The following is a 25,143-nucleotide window of genomic DNA, read 5'->3' on the forward strand; positions in this document are numbered from 1 at the left end:
TGTAACGGCGAATTGTCCAACTTGTATCACTTTACCCTACGTTAAGCCGTCTCTCGACTTAAGTAATCATATTCAAATCAAAATGATTATAATCATTTTTTCATATTTCTGTGCCAGTCGTTTGCATTCAAATCCAAATTGAATTTGTCTAGATTATCACTTTATTCAGCATTTGCTCGTACATTTATGAAGCATCAAGGATGCATCAATAGTGTCCCAATATTTATTTACTCCACTGTAAATTCTCGTTACGTTTATCAGTTCTCCATAAAATGAATTTTCCTGTGGAAATTGCATGAAAGAGAACCAAAATAACTTTGCTACGAGTATATTTTGAAGCTTCCTATGGTAATCCTCTTTGTACAAATGAGGTGAACCAATGAGGAAAGAAGCAAAAAAAAAACATAAACCGGAGATTCACTATATTGAGATTTACTGGTGAGGTTTTAATGCAACTACCCGAGGCATAGTTCCCTGAAGAATAAACAAGATTGTGTTTTATAATGCAAGTACATGGTCTGATGAATGAATTACCGTCTCGGGTTGAAAAATGATTTCTTATAAAATTGCAAGATATTAAATGTCATCACGGGAAAATAAATGAAATTTTATTTTACTTCGCCTGAGAGTCATGCTTCATAGTAAATTATGTTCCGCCGTTTCGGGAATAATCACTTCCACTTGCTTTGTGTAATTTTATTTATACTCCAAGGAAACTCTGGGCACAGTGTTGCTTTTGCATTTACTATTGCAATATCCTCTTCATCTTTTTTTTTAACTACTTATATACTTTTTTTTATACTACTTCTTGTGCTACTCTACAGTTCTTATAAAAGTGCACAGCTTTTAGGGGACACATTACTTATATTCTATGGTTTGGAAGGATAATTGAGAAAACTGTGGAAAGATAGAAAAAAAAATCTCGTTAAAATTGTATATATGTACTCTCTGAAACAATAAACACAACAATTTAAAAGAATTCAAAGTAAATACGTAGTAATTATAGAATACTCTTAGGAAGCTTTATATTAATTTAAGAAAAAACTTACAATAAACATACCCATTTAAAGTTTTACCAATAAAAATATATAAAATGAAAAACAGAGAAGCATTCCGATTCTGTGGAACGCTCGAAACTAGTTTGTTCTCACATTGGTTTTCTTAACTAACCAATTAAACAAAGTTTTGTGAAAAGTTTGTCAAAAGAAATTATTTTGCATAGAACAAATACAATAAAGGTTAGTCAATCAGCACGCCACATGGATGTTTTCTTAACACAGAAAAAAAATATTTTGTAAAATTGTTCGTAAATGTTGGTGACTATTGGAGACTTTTGAAATGCTCGTAAATCGTATAACCTACAAACAAATTCGTAAAAGATTCTACTTTTTTCACAAACATTGTCCGTAAGTTGATTATTTGACGAGCATTTTTGCACTTTTACAAACTTTTTTTCGTAAACATTCAAAATACGTTCGTGAAATTTTGTCATTTGTTCGTAAATATTTGCAAGACAAACACCAATATTTACGAACAATTTTACAATTTTTTTTTCTGTGAAAAGACAATCAATATAACAAATAATGTTGTATTTGCCATAATTAGCAAACCTTTTGTTTAACAAACTTATGGATATTTGTAAAAGGTTCGGTAACTTAAAAATTTAAAATACCGTCCAGGATCGCATTTTTCGCAGTGTGAATGATTCTTCCGTACTCCAGTCCAGGTGCACTTTTATTACGTTATATCATAATGAAAATGTTCACAAATGGTTTGTGGGAGGTATATTATGTCATTGCAAGGTCCAGTTTCAATTTAAAATAGAAAAAAAGTTCTATTTTAAAGCAGTCCCAATTCAAAAATGCCCACTTTTCCATAATATTCGTTTTATGAATGTCCAAATATGGGACAAACTTTGAGCCCAATGTCAGCTTGACATAGAACTTGAGATTGTAAGGAATCTTAGCTCAAAATCCTGGCATAGAAAAACAAAATATTATACTATTTGTGTAAATATAATACTTATTTTAAATTAATCACATTATGAGTTTATTGACACTACAAATTTGTACATTTTTATTAAAATTTAAATATCTATTGAAATATTTTTCATTTCATAACAAAGATAACAACCAATGACAACATCTAACAAAAGCTAGCCTAATTGGAAACCAACACTCTATCTGTAGGTTTTAGATCATTTATGTTCACAAAATTGAACATAAAGGTAAAGGTCTTACAGTAGACTCTCGCTCAATCGGCTCTTTTTCAATCGGGCGAAAAATTTTGTTGACAATTTTCACATTTAATTATGAAGCTAATTTGCTCAAATTCGCTGTAGTTCTTCCTATTTTATTGTGATTCTTTATAATTGAGCGCTTTTTGTGGAATTTACAAAGGCTTTGACTCCCAAATCTATCGATAAACCGTATGACATTTTGCCCCAAATGCCCATTTGAGAGAGAGTCTACTGTATATAAGACTTTAACTAATCCTGCTCATGCATTAGTTCCAAACGTTTTATAAATTAACGAGAAGTTTCGGGAAGAGAAGGACGACTAGGCCATTGAGGACCTTTCAGTCATTAGTACTTGGTGCAGTAATCTTTACCGCCTGGTCCAACTCGCGAACTCTGATTTTACTGTAGAGACATTGAATTTCCTTTTCCTTTACTCAGTCGGATAGTTCACCAACCTCAGAACACTAAGACGAGGCTAGTTTATGTTAAATCGTAGGGCTATTACTTAAAATTTCAGTAACTTAAAATAAATTATCTATCTATCTATCATATACTGATTTATCGTAAGCTCTTAAAACGAATTAAGAATATCTTTTAACCGGTTCGTTAATAGTTTATAAAAACGTTTTTGGAGCGGTTCAAACTTGTTTGGAAAATCGTTTAGAAAGAATCTATATTGTGCTCAATTAGCTTCAATTTTTGTTTCTTTGATTTTTGAATAAGTTTTAAAAGTAGGATATTGAAAAACCGTTAATTGGAAGGATTTAACTCTTTCGCGTCCCACTTTTATTCAGCAGATGAATTCATGTAAAATTGAGTTTTTCCTAATGCTTTATGATCAAACATAATAGTTCAGAGAGGAAAAAAATTTTCCATTGCGTGAAAACTCGGAAAAACCCCGGGTCATATATGACCCTGTTGTCCTCAAGGGAAGTGTATTTACCATTTTCAAAATCTATATCACGGGCTTTTTAAGAGTTTTTTTTTGCTTGAAGTTACTAATTTGGCCAAAACCATGGCAAACTGGATTGTCTTGATGAACACTGTACTCCTGGAGTTCAAGGAATCTTCCTGGTAATCCCTTGAACAGTCACTGTCACAATATTTTGAGTGGTATTTGGCAAAAATAAACTTATCCACATATTTATTCACACACAATACAATTGCACAATATGAGACGCTTGCAGAATACTCTAAAATATTGCAAAATATGTTATAATTCGTCAGATATAAGAAGAAATGTCCAGGAGCAAGATGTCCCACCTGCATTTCACAAAGAAAAACAATGTCCCAACTACATTTCGCTGCAGGTTTGGGACGAAAACACTGTTACCCTTGGGGACTATAGGGTCATATATGACCCGGAAAATTCTACACGCTTTTTTGGAAAATTGAGAGTAATTTATTATATCAAAATATGCAATATACAATCTTTGGATATTCTATTTTGTATTTCTAAAGAACTTTTTGCTAAAAAAAATAAATGAATATAAAAAATTTTGAAAAAGAAAAGTCATTTCACAAAGTTCGAAATTCGTGATTTTTGATTTCAAATATTTTCTTTTCCTGAATATCTGGAATCTTGAGAAAATTAGCCAAGAATCTTACATCCTTCTATTATGATGTCGTGCACAAACCGATAGATTTCAATTAATGTAAATAGTCAAAAGAAATTGTTTTTTCCCCGGGTCATATATGACCCTAATGACGCGAAAGAGTTAAAGGCATCGCCGATATGAACAAAATACTTGTAACCTGGATAATATCTAAATAGAACAAAATGAAAACTAAAAAGAATAACGCATGGAAAATTATAGAGATTTCATCTAAGAAAAAAACACGATTTTCCAAAGGAAAATGTGTAGGATAGGATGAATAAAAATCACAAGTGAATTTTCGGATGAATTATGAGGAGTTTTATGAAAACTCTTTAACTGCATTCAACCGGGGCATTAACCAAATAAATATTCTATTCTATTCTATTCTATTCTATTCTGTCAGACGATGTAGTGGGGCAGCTTTGAAATTATGATTTTTCACCTATTTTTAAATAAAATTGACCTTATAAATAAGTGATATAATTTAGCTGCACAAGGAAATCGAGAAGCTCACGATATGGCTCAGTTCCACAGGAGGAAAATACTAATTTCAAATGTACTCCACTTTCAGAGATGCCCCACTTCCCCCTAGGTTTTTTTTTGAAATTTGAGCGTTCGTAAGGCCTTTTAATCCTTCAAAGTTTGAATCGGTTTTGAGCAGAGATCTTCTGGATTTTTTAAAATATGATCTCTATTGGTCAAAATCGTTTGTGAACTGTTAAAATAAAGAAGTCTCGTAATGGAGAGGATTATTATTATAAAACGTAAAAAAAAAATTCCTCACATATTCATATACTCTATTGTCACAACGGTGATAGTCGAGTCAGTGATCTCACTGCCCAAAAATCGAATGTTCTTACCAATAATTACACCACGAAACCCCTTAGTGGAAAATAAGTTTTCAGAATACTAAGAGGGTACTAATACTGAGAAATTAAGGCAGAACTTACCTTTGAGGAATTAGGGCCTAAAAGTTGCTAGTTCAAGTATTCTACGAAGGTAAGGCGCTTTGCCATAGTTTTCTCCGGACAAATCTGTCCAATGGAGAGACTTAATCGATGAACTATATTCCTTTTTGCACCTTTAGGTAAACTCCTCTGGATTATTGAGATGTTTACAAGAGTCTATACCTTAGCATTATTACAATTATTGTACGCATAGATATGCACAATATATAATCTTGTTTTCTGGTGGGCAACAAACAACAATCTCGCACAATCTTCAATACAGCAAGTATGGGTACATACAGAAATCCAGGGTGGGCTAATATCGAGCAAACATCCAAGGTAGATTAAACTTTTAAGCTGTAAGGGCTGCAAGAGGTCGGGTACACTTGGGGTAGAAGTGTGAATCACACATGGGGAAAAGCAAGGAAAAGGAACTTTTTTTCCGGGAATATTATATGAAAGCTATTGTGGAATTTTTCAATTTATAATTTTATCTCCTTCCTCTGAAATTCCAATTGTGCCGTCTTTCCGTCACTTTTTCTCTCACTTCTTTTGTGCTTTAATCCTTGAAGAGAAGGATTAGTGATGGTATGGGTGGATGCTTTGGGAAAAAGAAACTTTGTTATATCTCATCATTTTCAGAAATGTAATTTTTTTTTCACTGTTAACCCTCTAAAGCGTACTTTTCTTATTAACGAAAAACTCATTTTATCTTTTATAATATCTTTACAATGCATTCTCTTTGGCATTCCTTGGCTGAACTATTGGATGGCTCTGCCGAGAGACACCTTTATTCCCCATCAGAATGCTACTGACAAAGTTATTTAGCACTTTCATCAAGCGATACTATTGAGCAGATTATTGAGTTATAAAGTTATCAATAGGGAATTAAAACCATGAAAGTAATATCCTGCAGGGAAATTGAAGAAGATAAAATTGAAAATTGCAAAATGTGGGGGGGGGGGGGGAGAAGGGGTTGCAAACTTAAATTACACCATGGGCAAATCCCCGTAAATAATTTTATTCACTTAATTCACTTGAATCTTTTTTTTTTGTCAGAATGTTTTTTAATCCATTGTTTTTCGCACAGAATGGCGCAGATTTTATTCAAGAGCACTCAAAAGAGTTGACGACTTCGTGCTACCCCCCTTTTGCAAGAGAACGGGAGCATTTTGAAGAAAGGGCACTCAAAGTCTATATATCAAGCTGTGAAAAAAAGTTGATTTCTCAACTTTTTTTTGCTCACAGCACTTGTGTTACGATTTTTTTTACATAACTTTATTTGATTCCTGGAGACAGATTTAACTTTCCTCGCACCCATGGGACTTTGGTGTGAGCTTTCTTCTGCAGAAAAAGAAACGTTTCTAGATCCCTTTGTTTTCAAGTGAATTAAATTACGTGAAGAAGCACAGTGCCATTCTTCAATTTTGAGCATTTGACGATGATTGAAAGACATTGGTGCAAGAAAAGATGAATATAATACACATAATCAATTTGTTTGCTAAATTCGACCAAAAATCACAAATTTTTGGTCGTTTCAGAACTAAATGATTATAATTTTTATCAATATTTTGATTTTCCTATTTCTTGTTTCAAATTATATTTTTACTTTTTAAATCCAAGCCTGATTTTCATTGACATAAAATTGACTTAGTATGAAAAGCAATTGAAAAAAAATGTTGAAATTTTTTTAATTTTTCTTTTAGCTTTTCTTAAACTTCCTTTGATTTGAACTGTTTTCAATTGTTTCGTTCAACTGATCAAAATTTTTAACATGGTTAAGCAGAAATCAACGTTGAAAATTTAGAATTCCGGAAAAATCAATTTAAAAATTCGGTCTGGTCAACCATTTATTAATTAAAGTAAATAAATAATAATAATGCTGGCACAACATTCCATGAAGGAACTAGGCCTTCCCGCAAGGGGATTTCTAGACATGCATTATTATTTTTTTCTTGTACGGGATGAGGTTGTCAGTCCCATGTCCGTGGAATCAAATGCAGTGAAGCTCACTGGATGCAATCCGAACACCTTTAACGCCAGAAAAATTCCTGGTGACCTAAAGGGGATTCGAACCCAGGACACTTGCATCATAGAGCGAGTGCTCTACCACTTGACCCATTGAGTGCCCTATTAATTAAAGTACTTTGAAAATTATTTATTTTATTTTAGTTCCTGAATCCTGAACTATACTTATTGAACATTAAATTTGAATTCAGAAATACCTGTTCCGGGGCCATTTTTATCAAGATACTTCGCGAATCAGACAATATTCCTGAAATAATCGCCCTAGACACACTTACGACTTAAGCCGAGAGATTACTTAGTGGAAAATTATGGAAATGTAATATTATATAACCATTATTTCTAATATAATTACACTAAGCCGTCTCTCGGCTAATCCTCAAGTCTGTCAAGGCCATAACGTTATTTTTCCGATCCTCATGCTAACGAGAAGTCAAATGGTTAGAGTGAGTAACTTCCAACCTTTTGGTGCCCCCTCACCCTTTCTCATAAATTACTTCAAGAACCATTGACGTTTTTAATTTTTTCGTAACTATTCCATTTTCCTTAAAAACCGTGTTTTCGGGATCACTCCAAAAGGCTCCGGCAGTATAATTCGTTAGATTCTTTCTATCCTTTGTTTAAGGTCCTGTCGGATCTTTAAAGTCAAAGATTTGAGACCGATTTTATTAGAATTTTAATGGATTTTAAAACGATAACTGATTTTATCCGAAATTTAATTGTGTTGAAGCGTACATTAAAACACTAGCTTCATATTAAAAAATATTATTGTGTAAAATCCTCGTTCAAGACCTCGATTCAATAGATAGCACGGCTACTAGGCTATAGGGTAAAGACTCATAATTTTGCCCAGTCTCTTATTTTGGACACTTTGAGGATAAAATTGGACACTAAAAATAAATTGATAAAAATTATGGATTTTTAATCCAATATATGATGAATAATGAATTCTATCTAAATATGTGTTCTTTTTGGAAGATTATAACACTAATTACGTTAAATTTTGAATATGATTTGAGTTGAAATTGCTTTGTTGAAAATTCAGTGTGAACAATTGCTTACGAGAAATATGACAGAACTTTGTGTTTACTTCAGTCTTATTTAGCCGTGCTGAAGTACTAACAATTTTTCTTCGCTTTTTTGAGTGATATTATTGAATATTCATTGAAAATTGAACATTGAGCATCATCTCTACGAACGGGATGTAGTAAGAAAAGCCTAAAAGGCTCCCGGGAAGGTCTTTAATGAATGATATGGAAAGTTTCCGGGCTTCTTGTGACATTCTACGGTTCCCTTACATGAACAGGAAGAGGACTTGGTAAGATTGGTTCATGAAGTGAGGAATAATGGGCATCCTGTTGAGGCGCATTAGCTGTCCAAATTTACAGTCAAGTTGTCCAAATTAATAACCAAGTTGTCCAAAATTCGAGTCAAATTCACCTCTATATATCAATTCATTTTTAAACGTATTAAGACTAATTTTAGTAAAAACAAAGACAATAAACCCTTGCCAAGTTTCTAGACAACCCTTCTGAAAAGAGAATAACAAAAAAAGCCAATTAATTAGTGTTGAAAATATCGCACTTCAAACTTGGAATATCTATGCTTATATGCAGACTGTCCAAAATTATGAGCCTTTACCCTATGGGTTCTGCTTCGAAAGCATCCAAAATCCCGAATGTTCAAAATTTTAAAAGGGATGCAATTATATGATAAATAATCTGTAGAATAATTTTCCAAGACACATTAAATTTCCATTTAAGAACTTTTAAGAATTAGAGATTTCGGCTTCCGGGATTTTGACCGGGACCCATTTTGCTGATCCGAATAAGACTAGCACAGTGGGACAGAATCTGCAACAATTTAAAATAATATATGTTGTTCCGCATCAGTGTTATTCAAAAACTATTTTGAACGATTGATCAAGTATAAATCGGTTGTGAACCAATTTACTTTATAAAAAAATTATTCTAAAGAAATAGATACAATGTGTCTACACCGTCTAGACATTGGGAGAAATTTTCGTCAAATAGCGCTGCAGGGAATTTCCTTCAAAAAAGCAATTTTTGACAAAAATTGCTCCTAATGTATAAAGGCCATTAAGGCGTAACACACATGAAGAAATTTTTTCTTATATGTTTTTTTTTAGAAAATTTTCCCTATAAATGTAAGCAGAAAAATCAATCTTTTTAAAGACAATTTTTAACGAAAATTACTTTCAGTGTGTAGATGCCATTAGTCACGTGTTCAAGCTTTTAGCATAATAGCGATGGTTTTCCACTCTTTTTAAATCTGAAATTAAGCTAAGAAACGAGAATTTGGCAAAAGTTCAATGGAAAACATTTATGAAATATCTTTATTAATTTTTATTTTAAATAATTTTTAAAGATCCTCTTTTTCAAAGCTTAGAATTTTGTTAATTAAAAACGAAAGTGAGTAAAATTAAAAACAGCATTGTGTATTTATTTAAACTTGCCCACTTTTTCTTCAGGGACAAAAAAATTGTCTAGAAAATTTAATAAGTTTATGTAAGATTGTAATAAAAACCCACAATATCGACTACTTTACGACTCTGTAACGTACTTCCTACTTGGGAATTGTGGAAAAATTTTATTTTATTTTTCTTTTGTGCAAGAAGTGAACATTTCTCGAGGCTTTGTCCTCTCCCATACATCTCCACTCCTTCCCCATACTTTCTGAAGCCAGCAACAGCAGAAAAATGTCGCCTGAAAACAATCTGGCACAAATTTGTGGTCTACATTTTATTTTATTTGCGAAAGGGGATATTTCGTGGCAGTTTGAGTATCAGAGTGGAGCTAGAAAAGGGTGACATTTCGCAATCAGGCTTCCCAGAAGCAACCCTTACAATTTGGCACCAATTATGTGTCATCTAATTTAAAAGTTGATTTGTGGCTATGACGAAAGGGTATTTTTCTCATTTAATGAGCAAAGTAATCAAGAATCAATCGCATCTCCCAGTAAAGTTGTTTCAAATTACGTACTCACCAGAAAGTGATAATGATAACGATAATGATAACAGAGGTGATAAAATAAAATGATACACCGAGTATGATACTGGTTAATGCCACAACCTATCTTAACGAGCTTTTGCACGTTTCCGTTCACAGGGTTATTCCATACCTCATTCCACATCTTTCGCACATAGGCTATCAATTTTCATGAAATCTAGATGAAGTCAAAACTTTCATATGCAAGTGTTGAGCAAAAAGGGGATTTTGCACGAAATTTGGGAAAAGTTGCAAATTGTTTTATGAACAATCTTGACAGTGGCGATTGTAAACTTTCAATTTAATTCTCCTATTTTCAAAGCCTCTAATCAATTTATGACGGTTATTTAAATTCGCAATATGCTTCAAAGAAGATTTGCTAAATTAAATGGCTTCTTATTATAAACTTATTGAAGAATAATTCTGCGAATTTCATATCAGAATCCTGAAAAGTTTTGAAGATGAAATTTATTTGTATTGCTTTCGGCAAGCCTTTTAGATCAAAATGTCATTAAATCAAAATGACTTTTCTCTGAAATCCCGTAGTAATCAAGAAAAAATCAATTCTGACTTGAATATAAAAAGTTGTATAGGCATTTGTAATGTATTTGGAAAAGACAGGTGACAGGGTTGAAAAATTTGATTTCATGTAAATCTGCTGATATCAAATCCGTGCCAGAAGTTTAAAAGACTAAAAAGAAAAAAATTTAGTTATGAAACCTTGCCCTTCAATCATTAATAAATATTAATAATGGTAATTAAGAGCTAATACCCTAATAATTTATCTTCAATTCTTAGACAAGGAATTTCAGTTTTTAAATGGAAAGCAAAAAATATTTAGATTATCGGATAAGCAATAGAATTATAAAACTATATGCTGCAAATATTGTAAATTGACCCATCAATTTTGAGACAAAAGAAGCTCAAGTTAAATAACACTGTGCAACAGCCAAAAATGGGATGGAAAATAATGAGTATTTTCTTGTTCCTTGGTATGTCCTGAACATTTCTCCCAAAGAAACTTGTGGTCCATCACCTCAAGTTTCTGAGATATCTTAAGAAAAAAATCTTTCAGAATTTTTTTCGAATATTTGAAATAAAGTTGTTTTTATTATAATCAATAACGGTACATCCTAAGATGTTGGTATCAAAGGATATTTCAAGGATGTGTAGAGGAGGATTCAAGGACAATCTTCCTTGAACATCGCATATCCCTATCCTTTCATTTTTTAGATTTGTTTCATAAACCCCTAAATATCCTCCAAATCCATGAAAAGGATGTGTGGGACGACTTGAATCCTTTACAAAAATTGTCTCCTAAATATGATAGGGACGTAAAATATACCGTTATCCAGAAATTACGTATTTGAATGACTTATGAACCACAGAATTTTCTCTCAAAAATTCATTATTTTATTTTATATATTAACAACATGCACTATAAATCAATAAGACTTCGATATGGCATCGATCGCTCTCAAATTTTAGTATGTTATAGCTGGACCTTAGGGCTTTCGATCATTTCCAAACTTAAGGTCCCCCGACCCCCCTGACCCGAACTATAAGGGTCCAAAAAAAATTCTTAAAACGGCCATAACTCCGGTTCTAATTGTCAGAATTTAAAAAATGAAGGCGTTTTGGAAAGCTCTCGTAAAATGCCACTTCCCATTCTAACGTCCCAAGTTCATAAAACTACCGCTAGTGGCGGTATTATCAAAATGAAGGTTTTTCAATTCACTAAATAAAATAACTCAAAAATACCTTTGTGCAGCGGGCGGAAATTTTAGTATGGTTAGTATGTTATAGCTGCAGATTGTCCCTATCAAACAAAAAAAAAATTAAGTCGATCGATTACACCTGACCCGAGCTATGAGGGGTCAAAGTTAACGAAATTCAAAACATCATGTCTTCTGTCATTTGACCTAATTTGATGAGTATGGGCGCACATTAAATGTCTCACAAAAAGGACAAAATTATGTTACCACAATTCCACATAAAATTGGGAATTGTAAAGAGTTTTATAAAATCCCTAAATTACGAGCAAGCGGCTCTCAAGCGTTTGAAGGAAGTTATTCCAAAACTCGGCATCGCAAAAATGGAAGAAGATGTTTTCACGGATCCTGACATCCGAAAGTTGGAAAAGGATTCAATTTTCACAAATCCTCTGCTGCCAAATGAAAAAAAAAATTGCGTGAGAGTCGGTCAAAAATGCAATTCGCTATTGTTTGGGAGGCACCAGAACAGAAATTATCGAAAATCTTGTGCTAAAAATGATTTCAGAATTTAAAGAAATGGATGTGAATATATCACTGAAAATCCACTTGCTGTATTGTCACTTTGATATTTTTTTTAAGACAAAAATCAAGAGAATCAGATGAGCACGGAGAAAAATACCATCAAATCGCTGCACCTTACGAAAAATGGTACAAAAGCAAGAATCTTGATTTTCTTGTGGCATAAATGTGCTGGATGGTGGATTACAAAGAAAATTAAACTTATGAGACATTAGAATTTATTTGTAGAAGATATGAAATAAAATAATAAATTTTTGAGAGAAAATTCTGTGGTTCATAAGTCATTCAAATACGTAATTTCTGGATAACGGTATATTTTACGTCCCTATGATATTTAGTAGACAATTTTTGTAATGGATTCAAGTTGTCCCACACATCCTTTTCATGGATTTGGAGGATATTTAGGGGTTTATGAAACAAATCTAAAAAATGAAGGGATAGGGATATGCGATGTTCAAGGAAAATTGTCCTTGAATCCTCCTCTACACATCCTTGAAATATCCTTTGATACCAACATCCTAGGATGTACCGTAATTGATTATAAACAATTTTTTTCAAATATTTCGTAAAATTTCTTAAAGATCTTTTTCTTAAGATATCTCAGAAACTTGACGTGATGGACCACAAGTTTCTTCGGGAGAAATGTTCGGGATACATCAAGGAACAAGAAAATACTCATTATTTTCCATCCCAAGAAAAAAAGTTTCATTTTGTTGCACTGTGTAATTATTCATCAAATTTAAAGAGTTTCTACTCTGAATTAAAGACTAACGATGCTTCATCTATTTCAATCTTTCTAACAATTTTTCGATATAAAAGATTTAAAAAATCTTTTTCAACAGTTTTAAAGGCAATTTAGAGAAATTTTACTTTTCCATCTTAACTTCTTTATTTTTAATTTATTTCGTTTTATTCAAAGACTTAAAGAAATTACGTTTTAAAATTAAAGACCTATTTAAAAGCCTGTTTATTTATTTAAAACCTAAATATTTTATTTAAGACTTGAGGGGTTCGAGTCTATAAAACGATGTAATGCCCTAGGCGACACACTTACGACTTAAGCCGAGATATTTCTTAACATAATTATCATCAAAATAATAATCAGATTACATTTCCATCGGTTTCTCACTAATCCGTATCTTGCCTTAAGCCGAAAAACGACTTAAATAGTGGGCAAGTGATGAGAATTTAGTCAAATAAATATTTTGACTATAAATCTGTTTATTATCTGATCATAAATTTTTTAATTTCGACTTAAGTTGTAAATGTGTCTAGGGCATAAGTCAATAACTTGGAATAGGAAATCTCCAATTTTATTGGAAATTTACAATCGTGAGAATAGATTTTCCGTTTTTAACAATTTGAGATTTCGGCTTTCGGGATTTCGACGTTCGGGAGCTCTTTTAGAAGCCTCTAGGGTATCACATTTTTATTTATAGGGCGTCTCAAGAACCATTAACTTGGTTTTTATTTTCTTCATCCCAAATTTTCCAATTCAAACCATATTTTTATAAAACTTTAAAAACTCAACTAATGATATTATTTAAATAGTGGAATTATTTGAAGTATTCTAATGTGATTTTCATTGAGAAATTTTAAGAATTGCCATTTTTTAGAGCAGATTTTGCCTTTTTTAAAACATTAAAAAACTCCCAAGGTAGGGGTTCATGATGATTTTTGGTGAAAATTTTTCCAAAAAAAGATTTCAACTAAAAACTTGTCATGTGTTTTTTTTTAAATTTCTGAATGTGTTTTGGTGATTTATTGTCAAGTGATTGAAAATTATCAGTATTATAGTTGAAAATTTTTCAAAAACGTTGTTTAATATGAATATGTGTAAAATTTTAACACTATAATAGTGTAAAATCGGATACATTAATTATTTGATTGTGATCTGTGTAAAATTTGTCACTATTATAGTCATAAAAAATTTTCAACAGTGTTTTGTGATATAAAACTGTTGAAAAATTCTAAAAACTACGACTATTACAGTTAATGATAATAGTTTTTCACATTATGATAATAGTTTTTCACATTATTATAATGTGAAAAAATACACAGCTTTATGGTGTTTTTTTTCCGCATGATCGAAAATTAACACTAATATAGTTTGATCATAATTTTTCATACGATTTTAGTATGAAGCCTTGTTTTTCAATCAAAGTTGTTGAATTTTTTATGTTGTGTAAAAATTGTTGAATTTCCATTTAAGACATATACTTCAGTCGAGATGCTTTTCATTAGACAAAAGTCGTTTGGAACATTAAATATTTATGTGCATTATAAGTTTATCGGGAAGATCCGAGTATCAGATGTAATCATCTCGAATTAAGAGGAGGATCCCGAGTACAGGAAAAAACATTGCAAATGTCTAAAAAGGCAAAAAAAATTAAAATCTTCGAAATGAAATGAAAATTCAACAATTTTTGAGTTTACACACAAAAATTCAACAATTTTTAAATTCAACAACTCCTAATTCAACAACTTGGAATAAAACAACTTGAAATCGAACAATTTTAAATTAAAGACTTTTTCCAAATTTAACACGATAATAGTGGCGTGAAAGATTACACACTATAATAGTGTCAATTTTTTTTTACTGTGTAGGCAAGCTTAAACTCTAAAGCGCGTATTTTAAACTGATTTGGGTAAATTTAGTATAGTTGAATAGGTCTTGAAATATATAACTAGTTTGAGTAACTTTTGATTGGGTTTGGATGTTTGAATAGATTTTGAATTAGTTATGAACCCATAACAATTTTTTATTCGACATTTAATTTATGTAGCTCTAAAACTAATTTGAGGGATCTTTTGATTGATTTGCAAATAGGTCCAAATTATTTATAAATCATTATCAGAAGATTTTAGGTTCGACTTCTGGCAGGATCGCTATGAAGTGTTAGGATTTGGGGAAATTTTGGGAGCGATATTATTAATATGTTCGCTCCCTTGTACTATCCATTTTATTCTCTTGTCTTTACTCAACAATCAGAATGAATTCACATTCGACCATTCGACTTAAATCTATTTTTACTTAATTTCTTTTCTTACACTTACACCTCTCAGTAACCCTAAAAAAATTACGCAAGGGAGAAACCTTCTGTAGTTACTCAATGTGAACACGATGCTTTTTCCTAAGAATTTCATTAATTAATTGCCATACTACGTTGGAGGTGAATAGAATCTAAGTGAAGAGTTCCAGTATTCCACAAATCATGTTATTTATGAGAATATTAATTTATAATAAGCATTAATCTTTAACGTAGTCTTTAAGAGTTTATTGGAAATATTTCCTAAAGCAGTGAAACTTTCAAGGCTTAAAATAAGCGTATGGTTTCCCATCGTGAAAATTGTGTGAGTTAAAAATTGTATAAATTTCCGATGCTAATTTATACAATTTCCACTCATTCCTAGAACCCACTTCACTCCGTAACTGTCTTGTTAGTTAGAAAACGTAAGACCTCGTGCTAACGAGATTCAGCATCAGTCAACAAAGCATTGGGGTACAAGATGCTGGGCAGAGAGAATATCACCATTTGAGCAGTAATAGTGGTAATCTTAGAGCTTAACTGACAATGAAATGTTCAACTCGATGGGAGTTGGGGTGCTAATGTCACACATGACAAAAGATAGATTTCTCTGGGTAAACGATGTCTGTAGCTTCCACTTGGGAAGATGTGACTGGGCTAAGCCCCCGAAACTGTGCTCTCGTGTCAAGTGGAATTGAGCTAAAGTGTTGTTCGCGCAAAAGGATGTGCCATCAAACACTTTTCACTGATGTCGACCAAATAATTGATGCCATTAAGTGCATTAAAATAGATAAAGCTCTTATCGATCTATGTGAACTGCAGTTTAATGTTTATCAGCTACAAGCAGGAAATACATCAATTATCCCGTAGAAGATGCAAATCACCGCCACTTTTTTTATGTTTATGTTTTATCCATTTTACAGTTAATTGATAATAATAGACACTTATAAAAATTTTAATATCTCTAAACACTAAACCTACCGACCGTTTTTGGTCGTTTTTCTGTCAAATGACAAACCGCGGTAAGGTAGGATACTCAACAAATTTGTCTTGGAAAAGAGCAAGAAATTAACCCTTTAAGGACGATTGAAACACCGTTGACACATAAAGAAAATCATTTTTCCTGACCACCTAAACTTATTTTTTTCTTATGTTTGTACATAATTGTAAAGTAGAAGGTTGAAGGAATCTAGAATATTTTTTGCAATTCTTTAGCTATTTGCTATGTAGTAAATATTTAAGCTCGAAAATTACAAATTTGTAAATTCTCAAATTCATAATTGATTTTATTTATTTTTTATACTCCTAAATTTTTTTAAGCAAAACCTTTTTGGCAATAAAAACTACAACACTCATACGTAATGTTTTTCATTAAAGCGAAAAATATTATTCATTGGTATTGTCAGAAAAATTATTTTATTATTTTTGGGATATTTTTGTACCTATCGTTCATAGAAGCACAAAATACACTGAATCAGACTCTGTTGGACTTTCCAAGGTTAGATGTAAAACTTACCATTGATTATGTATCTTATTTTAATTTTTATTGTTGATTTTCAGTCCGTAAAAAGTGTCTCGTCGTTAAAGGTTAAAATTTAAACACTGAAAAATATATTACAAGCATATTTTAAGAAATTCATAAAGCTTGATATTGACATTGTACCGTTTAAAACTGTTAATTTTAAACCTGTCAATTTGACCGGGTCTTGGTAGGTTTATTGTTAACTCCGAGCATTTCGAAAGGATTTTATTTCTCGAACTCAAAGGGACAGCAGTTTTACAATCCAATTTTGATACGGCTAGAAGCCAAATGTTTAATTCAAAAACAGATTCTACGATTTCTTTCATTTTCGAATATGTTTTAGAGGTAGTTAAGGCGCATATTTCGTCTTTGGGCACCTATGTTCGAAAACCATTTCGATCTTGAATTTTCAAAGATCAAAGTTTAATCACTTTCGAGGGCCTATTTTTCAACTGGTTTGGCTAAATTTCGAATTTTTTGAAAGAAATTTCCAACCCGACTGCATCGATCACAATCTTTCATGAGTGGATATACGTACCCATAAATGATTCACTTTTCTCGGATTTACTTTTTTATTTGTTCTAAAACCTACTTTTCCTAAGCGATTTCTTATTTCAGAATAACCAAATTTAACCGTTTTGGTCAAAATTGGATTTTTTGAACAAGTATTGAAATTTCAAACCCGGCTGCATTGATTTTCATCGGTAATGAATCGGTTAAGTACTTATTTTTTTGACTTTACATCCCCTATAATTAAGATCCCATAGAAACTATGTTTTTTCGGGTTTTCACAAAATTGGCCCAAGCGTTTTCAATTTGTCAATCATTTTAATCGGTAGCAAAACGGTATGTATCCACAAAGCATCCGAAAAATTAATATATGAATAGCTCTGTCTCATGAGTTCGAGCACTCTGCAAAGATAGGACGCTTTGCCATCTCTTTTTTATTAAGTTGCAAAAAATATTGTAGAAAAATGTGCTGTTTTTTTTACCTTTTTGAACTACGTAACCCCAAAAATTACAAAAAAAAAATTTTCACTGGGAAACAAAGAAAAAAATGCGGAAAGTACTCTGATATAGGCTGTGTTTATTTCCGCGTGAGGGCGTTGATTCTTCCATGAATGGCGCTGGCAAATGTTCTAAACTCTTAATTCGAAAGCTATTAATTGAATAAATCACCATAAATTCATTAGAATTTCGTAAGCTCTAATTTTCATATTTTTTCATGAATTTCAAAACAAACATTCCTTATCTTTAAAAGCTCTAATGTTTTTTCTACGAAAAAAGAATGATTTTGCAAGAATGACTGAAAGTGAACACCTCTTAAAGTACTTGACATACTTTCGTGTGTGTGTTGATCCTGTGAACGAAACAAGGTAAATTGCTTTGATACGAAATCAATATTCAGAGAAACGACACCAGCTGGACTTTTATGTTTCTCACCAATCCCACTCAATGTCAAGGTAACACAAGGACAATTTTGTGTGTTACTCCTCAATTACATTCACATTTACTTCGATTTTGTTACGAGCTTTTCCAGATAAGAGGAGATTAAGATGAGGGGTGTTCTGCCGAAGGATTACATTATTTGTGTACTTGGTTGAGTTGTAGATAAAGCTCCTTCCTCCCCCACTTAAGATAAACTTTAATATGCTCAGAGTGTTATACATTCTGCTTTACTTTGGCAAAATTTATATCCTTATACTTCATGCTGTGCACAATGCTCTGCAATATACTCTGCATCCCCAAATATATAATTTTTCAGCTAGAGCAGAGATTGACTTCAGTTTTTTTTTGGGAGACTTTTAGTATTGTTGTCGGGCTTCTGCCCTGAAAGATTCCTCTGGGAGGCCAAGGCTTATCGCGGCCAATTGCCCGGCAGCGACCCAGCTCTGTGCCCCCATCCGAATACTTCCAGGCCATGTTACCGACTGACTGACAGTGTCGCCTGTCAGCCAATCCCCCACACGGCGGGCAACAGAACTATTACCGCCAGTAAAAGGCCTTGCTTGGAGCGAGAGGCGGGAAATATGAATTTCCCGCGAACAGGGAAGGGAATCCACCAGCCGGGCTCTATTTCGCTATCAGGTGGAAAATCTCGCCTACAGTATGAAAAATAATTTTATAAAATTATTGATTTTCCATAAATCACAGTGTCTCGCATAATACTGGATCAGTGCACAGAATTCTTTTGTTGCCAAAGTAAAGAAATTCCGTGTACACTTTTATTGCGTCGTACTGTATGAAGCTCTTTTTTCATAATAAATGTATCTGGTTGTGGGAAGGATGAGGTGTTAGGGGTGTAATGTTTTGTATAATCAACAAACACCCCTTTCGACACCCACAATACTTCACATTCATTGTGGGTAACCATTTAATTGAAAAGCATTTTAATTTCAAATTACAATATCACATTCTTCCCACGCCACCGAGAGCTTTCATTAATCAACCAGCCAAGCAGCCACTTCGGCGTTAAGCCCCGTAAGCTCAGCCTAAACCACTACCCACTGTGTCACTGAGGACAGGAATGAAACCAAAATTACCATAACCATATGCCTACGTGGACGTTTCCTTTTTCGGGAGGCACATGGACTAAATGTATGTGGTCGTATCAGTTGGTGATGTTAAACCCGAGATATACTCACATTCCAAATTCCAGGAAGGACTGCTTTTACTGGGAAACGCAGCTTCGTGCCCTAACGAAACTTTGGCGTATAAAGAGTTTAATTTCAAGCAAACGCAAGAGATTTTTCAGGATATACATATGTTCGAGTGAAAGTCCCTCTACCCTTTATGTTCACAATTTTCTTGCCCTAGTATCTCCTACAGATTGGAATTTGAGAACGAATTACAGTAATTTCTTTAATATGAGTTCAAATATACCTATGGCTTTTAACTTTTAAGAGGAGATTCTGGATTAGAGGATTTAGAATATTTTTAAAAAAAATTTGGCTCTGATTCTTTAAAAATCAATGTCTTAAATTTTAAAGCAATATCTTATGAATTATTGTAAAAGTCGATTCTTGTATTAAAATTGCAATGTTCATTAATTGAAAGTTTCCAATAATTTTCATCTTGCGAGAAGAGGACTACGAAGGAGTATATTAGTGGACATAGGAATCAGTCTGCGTTCGTTCGAGAAATGGGGAACATGGAGCTCCTTGTTCTGAGCCTTATGCCCTAGACACACTTTTACGACTTAGAATTTGTAGCTCGTTTGTCAAATAGAAGCCAAACAGCGTCTATGGCTAGGTTTTTTTTTCTTAATCTCTTTCTCTGTCTCTGCGAGCGTACCCTCCTCCACACTTAGTGATATACGTGCATATGTATGATCACAAAATATACAACCTGAGAAGGGATTTTCCATCGTTTTCATCCTGGAGTAGGTTGGAACCGACGCTAAGACGGCGATGGCCGCACGGGGGGTGGATCAAAAAAGAAATAGAGAGATGATAATAAATAATAAAAAAAAAATAATAATAAGCCGAGAGACGACTTAGTGGAAAATGACGGAAATGTAGTTCAACCATTATTTCTAATATAATTACGCTAAGCCGTCTCTCGGCTAATCCTTAGGTCTGTCAAGGCCTTTAGAGAGTGAATAGAGTGAGCGTTGGTTATCGCAGGGCTCAGGACTATATTATTAATTTATCGAATAATACTCCTATACCTATTTCCGATTGATCTAAAAAGCATTTTCGTAGGAGGATGTGTGGCACCTTTAAAATTGGAATTTTTCTCCTATGTTTAAGTGTAATTGAGCCATATCATAATATAATTTAGCTTCTCAATCTGTTTGTGTAGCTAAATTACATAAAGATAAGGCTCAATTTTATTTAAAAATAGGTGAAAGATCCCAATTTTAAAGGTGCCCACTTTTAAAAGTGCCCCACTCCCTCTACTGATTTTATTACATGTTGGAACTGACTTTAGGGCAAGATGTTTCAAGTATAAGGTGGGCCAGATCGAACCGCCAGTGACGTAGATACTTTTACCCGACTGGTACAGTGTCGACAACTCAGATTTGTCAAACATTTGTAATAGAAAAATAAGAATCGAATAATGTTGCAAAGATTAATTAATTTTCTTTATAAGTGAAAATATATTTATTGTTCCTCGGCTAATGAACTTCAAATAAGTATAATATTATACATTTTGATTTAAAAAAACATCTTTTTACTAATATGACCACATTGGGTATGATATTAAAATTGCCTAGGATAAAATATCGTCCATATATGCCATTAAACTCAATCATTTCCTTAAATCGATTTTCCATTGTTAAATTTTAAAATTTAATCTTATTTTGCAGCTAATATGTTTAAAAATTGCATTCATTGTACACTTCTTAGTCAATTTTCAATTTTATTAAGTTTTTTGAAAAATTATAGACTATACAGAAAAAAAATTCACAGCATTCTAGGCAAGCTAGCCTTACCGGCCAATTCAATGTATGGGGTCGTGGAGCACCACATTTCTCTTTTTACATCGCATTTTATAGTTTCCATATCGATAAAATGGTTTTTCCAACAATTTTATTACCAAAGAAAAAGTACCACTTCAGAAAAATTAAAATTTTTTTTTATAGTTTGTTTCACTAAAATGATAGTTCCAATGAGTGTATTAGGTCCAGGCTTGTAAATAATACCTCGTTTAATGTTTCGACAGCAATATTTTCAGAAACTGTTCGAGATTCAGAGGCATGTACCTTCACATTCGAATGTAAAAATTGTACCATATGCCTTGGAACAAATCGATATTGCTTTTTTATTTGTCTTGTAACAAAAAATTAAGAACTTTAAATAATAAATGAGGCAAGCAATGGATCTTAATGAATTACAGATTCTTTTTGTGTAGCAAAAAATAAGATTAATTTTCGATTTTCCCGGAAAAAGATGGTAAAGTCTGAACTGCAGAGAGCATTTTCCCTAGCGTAACTTTCTCTTTGTGAAAAAATTATTTGATAATATTTTTATGATTTAAATTTTAAAAAATAGACCAAGAATCAGAATATTGGGAGATAATTCCAAAGTGCGGTAAAGTGCCAAATCTTTTATAAAGAGTACAACATCATACATGAATAAACAATTGAATGGGTTTTACCACAATGAAGACTACAATGATCAAAAAAGGTCACGTTTTAATCCAGAATAGAAATTATGCGAATAACGCAATTAATTCTTAAAAATTCCGAATATCGTAAATATTTATCTCTCAAGTATTTCAATATTCAAAAAAAAAACTCGCTAAAGGCGAGAAAATGCCAATTTTGCCTTAGTGAATTCCCCTCGTTGGCAAAATTTCATCAGGTGATGACATTTTATAGGTTTCGGGGCATGAAAATTGATTAAAAATCACAAAATACTTGTAAATGTAAAAATAATGGATAAAAATTAAGTCATATAACATCCAAAATAGTCGTAAAATTGTACTGAAAGAACCATAAGTTGAGAATTCAAATGCCACCTTAAATTTCTTTTCTGAATTGCTCTTGACAGTTCTGAAAAAAACTCATTCCTGATACATACGTAACGATGTCAATTTTAGAGGAAAATTTTAGAAAGTGTTGGAAAAAGAATAACTTAATAAAATAGCTTTTTGTTAATAAAATCAATGAAAACTAATTTTAAGATTTTTCTTGTTTTTTTTTCTTAGTTTAACACAAAACAAAAAATGTGGAAATCTTAATGGGGAAATGGATTTATGAGTCCTTAGAACCGTTGCAGAAGTCTTACGAAATTATAGAAAATTTAATTTGCTTTTTGTTTAGAATATCTGAACTCGACATTTTATATCAATTTGGTATTCTACGTGATTTATAGAATTCTGTATCATTTTGCTTATTTTAAGTTTTTTCCAAAGAAAATACATTAGTATTGAAAGTTCTGACACATTTGTGATTTGCTCATGCAATGTATGGTCTGCCGGGTTTCGTGGAAATAATTTTTGCCCAGTGGAATTTTGTGGCAAAAAAGTATGAGAAAAACAGAAACAACATCAAATATTAGTTTAATTGATAATAATAGTAATTTCTGTTAACAATTAAACTAATAATTTTGATATATTCCCAACATTTTATAGAAAAGTATTCGCATGAGATTTTGGCGCGAGTCACGAACAGATGATTTTTGACATAACCTCCAAAAAGTATCTACGTCATCACCAGCCCGATCTGGCCCACCTTATTACTTTGTTATTTGTTTTTATTCATCTTGACTTTAGGGCACTTTGGAATAAATTTTAGAGCATTTTAAAAACTTGATTTTAGGCAATTATGTCATCAATTTTAAAACATTTTTTGCATAGATTTTAGGGTATTTAGGTGTTGATTTTGTATAATTTTGTAAGGAATTTTAAAGCATTTGAGACTGACAACAGCATTTAAGCATCAATTTTAGAGCATTTTCGCATGGATTGTAGAGCAAAATTTGGTGTTGAATTTAGATAATTCTAACTTTGATTTTAAAGCATTTTGGCATTGCTTAGTTTAGGTACATTTTGACATTGATTTTGACATTATTTTTGACATTTTGATATTTATTTCAAAATGCCATAATAATAGCTATACCAAAATAATTTTGATATGGATTTTATAGCATTTTGGTACTGAATTTAGAATACTTTTTTGCAGGGATTGTAGACTGTAGAGCAAAATTTGGTGTTGAATTTAGATAATTATGGCTTTGATTTTAAAGCATTTTGACACTGTTTAGTTTAGGTACATTTTGACATTGATTTTGACATTATTTTTGACATTTTGATATTTATTTCAAAATTCCATAATAATATCTATACCAAAATAATTTTGATATGGATTTTATAGCATTTTGGTACTGAATTTAAAAGATTTTTGTATTATTTTTAAACTTTTGACATTGATTTTCAGAAAAAAATCCAAATTTTATAGAAAGATGGCACTACATCAAGAGTGATATTTACCAAAAGAAATGTCAAAATCTCAAAAAATGCAATTATAAGGTTCTCTCTAGAGTCTAGATTCAATGCCATTTATTGCTAAAATTCGATTTTTCAAAATCACTACCAAAATGTGTTAAAGTATATGCAATAATTCGATGAATTCTCTAGCAGAAAAATATAGAAATCAGTTTCAAAAAATTGATCAAACTTTACAAGATTTTGGAACACCTGTCCCATTGAATTCAATGTCATTGTTCTTGAATTTCTCTAATTCAACATTATTCACTGTGCGTGGACCACTGTTTTTATTATTTTTGTCCAATTTACTGATGCAACTAAAGGTGATATGCACAGAAACCAGCTAATTTAAATTTTTCGGCAATACGAAAACCTAAGCACAGAAACTAGCTTACTTACTAGCTGGGGCTTTGAGTCACAAGCAATTGATTTTACATTTCCCAAAGAAGTTCAGATTTCAGCGGAATTCCCAAAGTTGTAGTAAACATGAATAGTTCATTGCACAAAGAATAATAGGATTGCTTTTTGAAAACGTTATGTTTCCTTTTAATTTTTATTTCGTTTGCGCCCATTAATTTTTTCAATATTGTTTTAAATTTATAATATAGTGATTTTTATCTATAAAAATATGTTATAACCATTCTTTCACTTAATTCATCAATATTTTTGAATTCTTCTTATATTATGATTTTGCTCTATAATATTTTCTGAATACTCGTTAGTTTTTTTCAACCAATGTTAGTTTGGGAAATTCTAATGGGTTGTTATGAAAAACAAATGCACACAATCACAACTAAAATTTTGAATATGTCACAATGAAAAAAATTAAAATGAATCTAAAAATATTACGCCTCAAAATATTGAAAATTATTTAAATCTAGAGACTTATCAAGTTTTTCTCAGAGTTAGCTTTACTCTAGGGCTGTAGATAGAGGAAACCTACTGATTTACTTAACAGAGCGTAGGTTTTCTGATTAATTAATTTAAGCCTAATAAATCAGGTAGTTTGTGTGCATATCACTCTAAGGTGCTATTCTACACAGCAAACTCCATCATGAATTTACAAGATGAATTTATATTGAGTGCTTCATTTATGCCCTTTCGGATATTAACAAAAAAGAAAAAGACAAACATAAGTTAAAGTATATGAAACTTAATTTCATAAACTACAGTAGAACTCAACTACAAATTTATTCTTAGGAGTATCACCAGGTATAATCACCTGAATGCGTCATATTTTCGCACGGATAAGCATCTAGGGAGTGTCGTCAAAGTATGAGCTCTTTGGAATATGCCTAATTGATACACATGCTCTATATCATCTCAATTTTCTCAGTGGATTATACTGTCTCGCGTTGATGAATGAAACTTGGGAGAGAAGAGGCCAAGTTACTTAACAACATTTTCGTATCATATATATTTTGCCGTACCGAAAAACATCACAATGAACTTGATCGACTACCGAGTACTTTGCTGGAGGGAGTGTTCTGATGATGGCAGACACCCAGTGAAAAGAACGGTCAAATGATGATGAAAAATTGTTTG

The sequence above is a fragment of the Phlebotomus papatasi genome, chromosome 3 (assembly GCF_024763615.1).
Source record: "Phlebotomus papatasi isolate M1 chromosome 3, Ppap_2.1, whole genome shotgun sequence".
In the NCBI taxonomy this organism is placed as follows: domain Eukaryota; kingdom Metazoa; phylum Arthropoda; class Insecta; order Diptera; family Psychodidae; genus Phlebotomus; species Phlebotomus papatasi.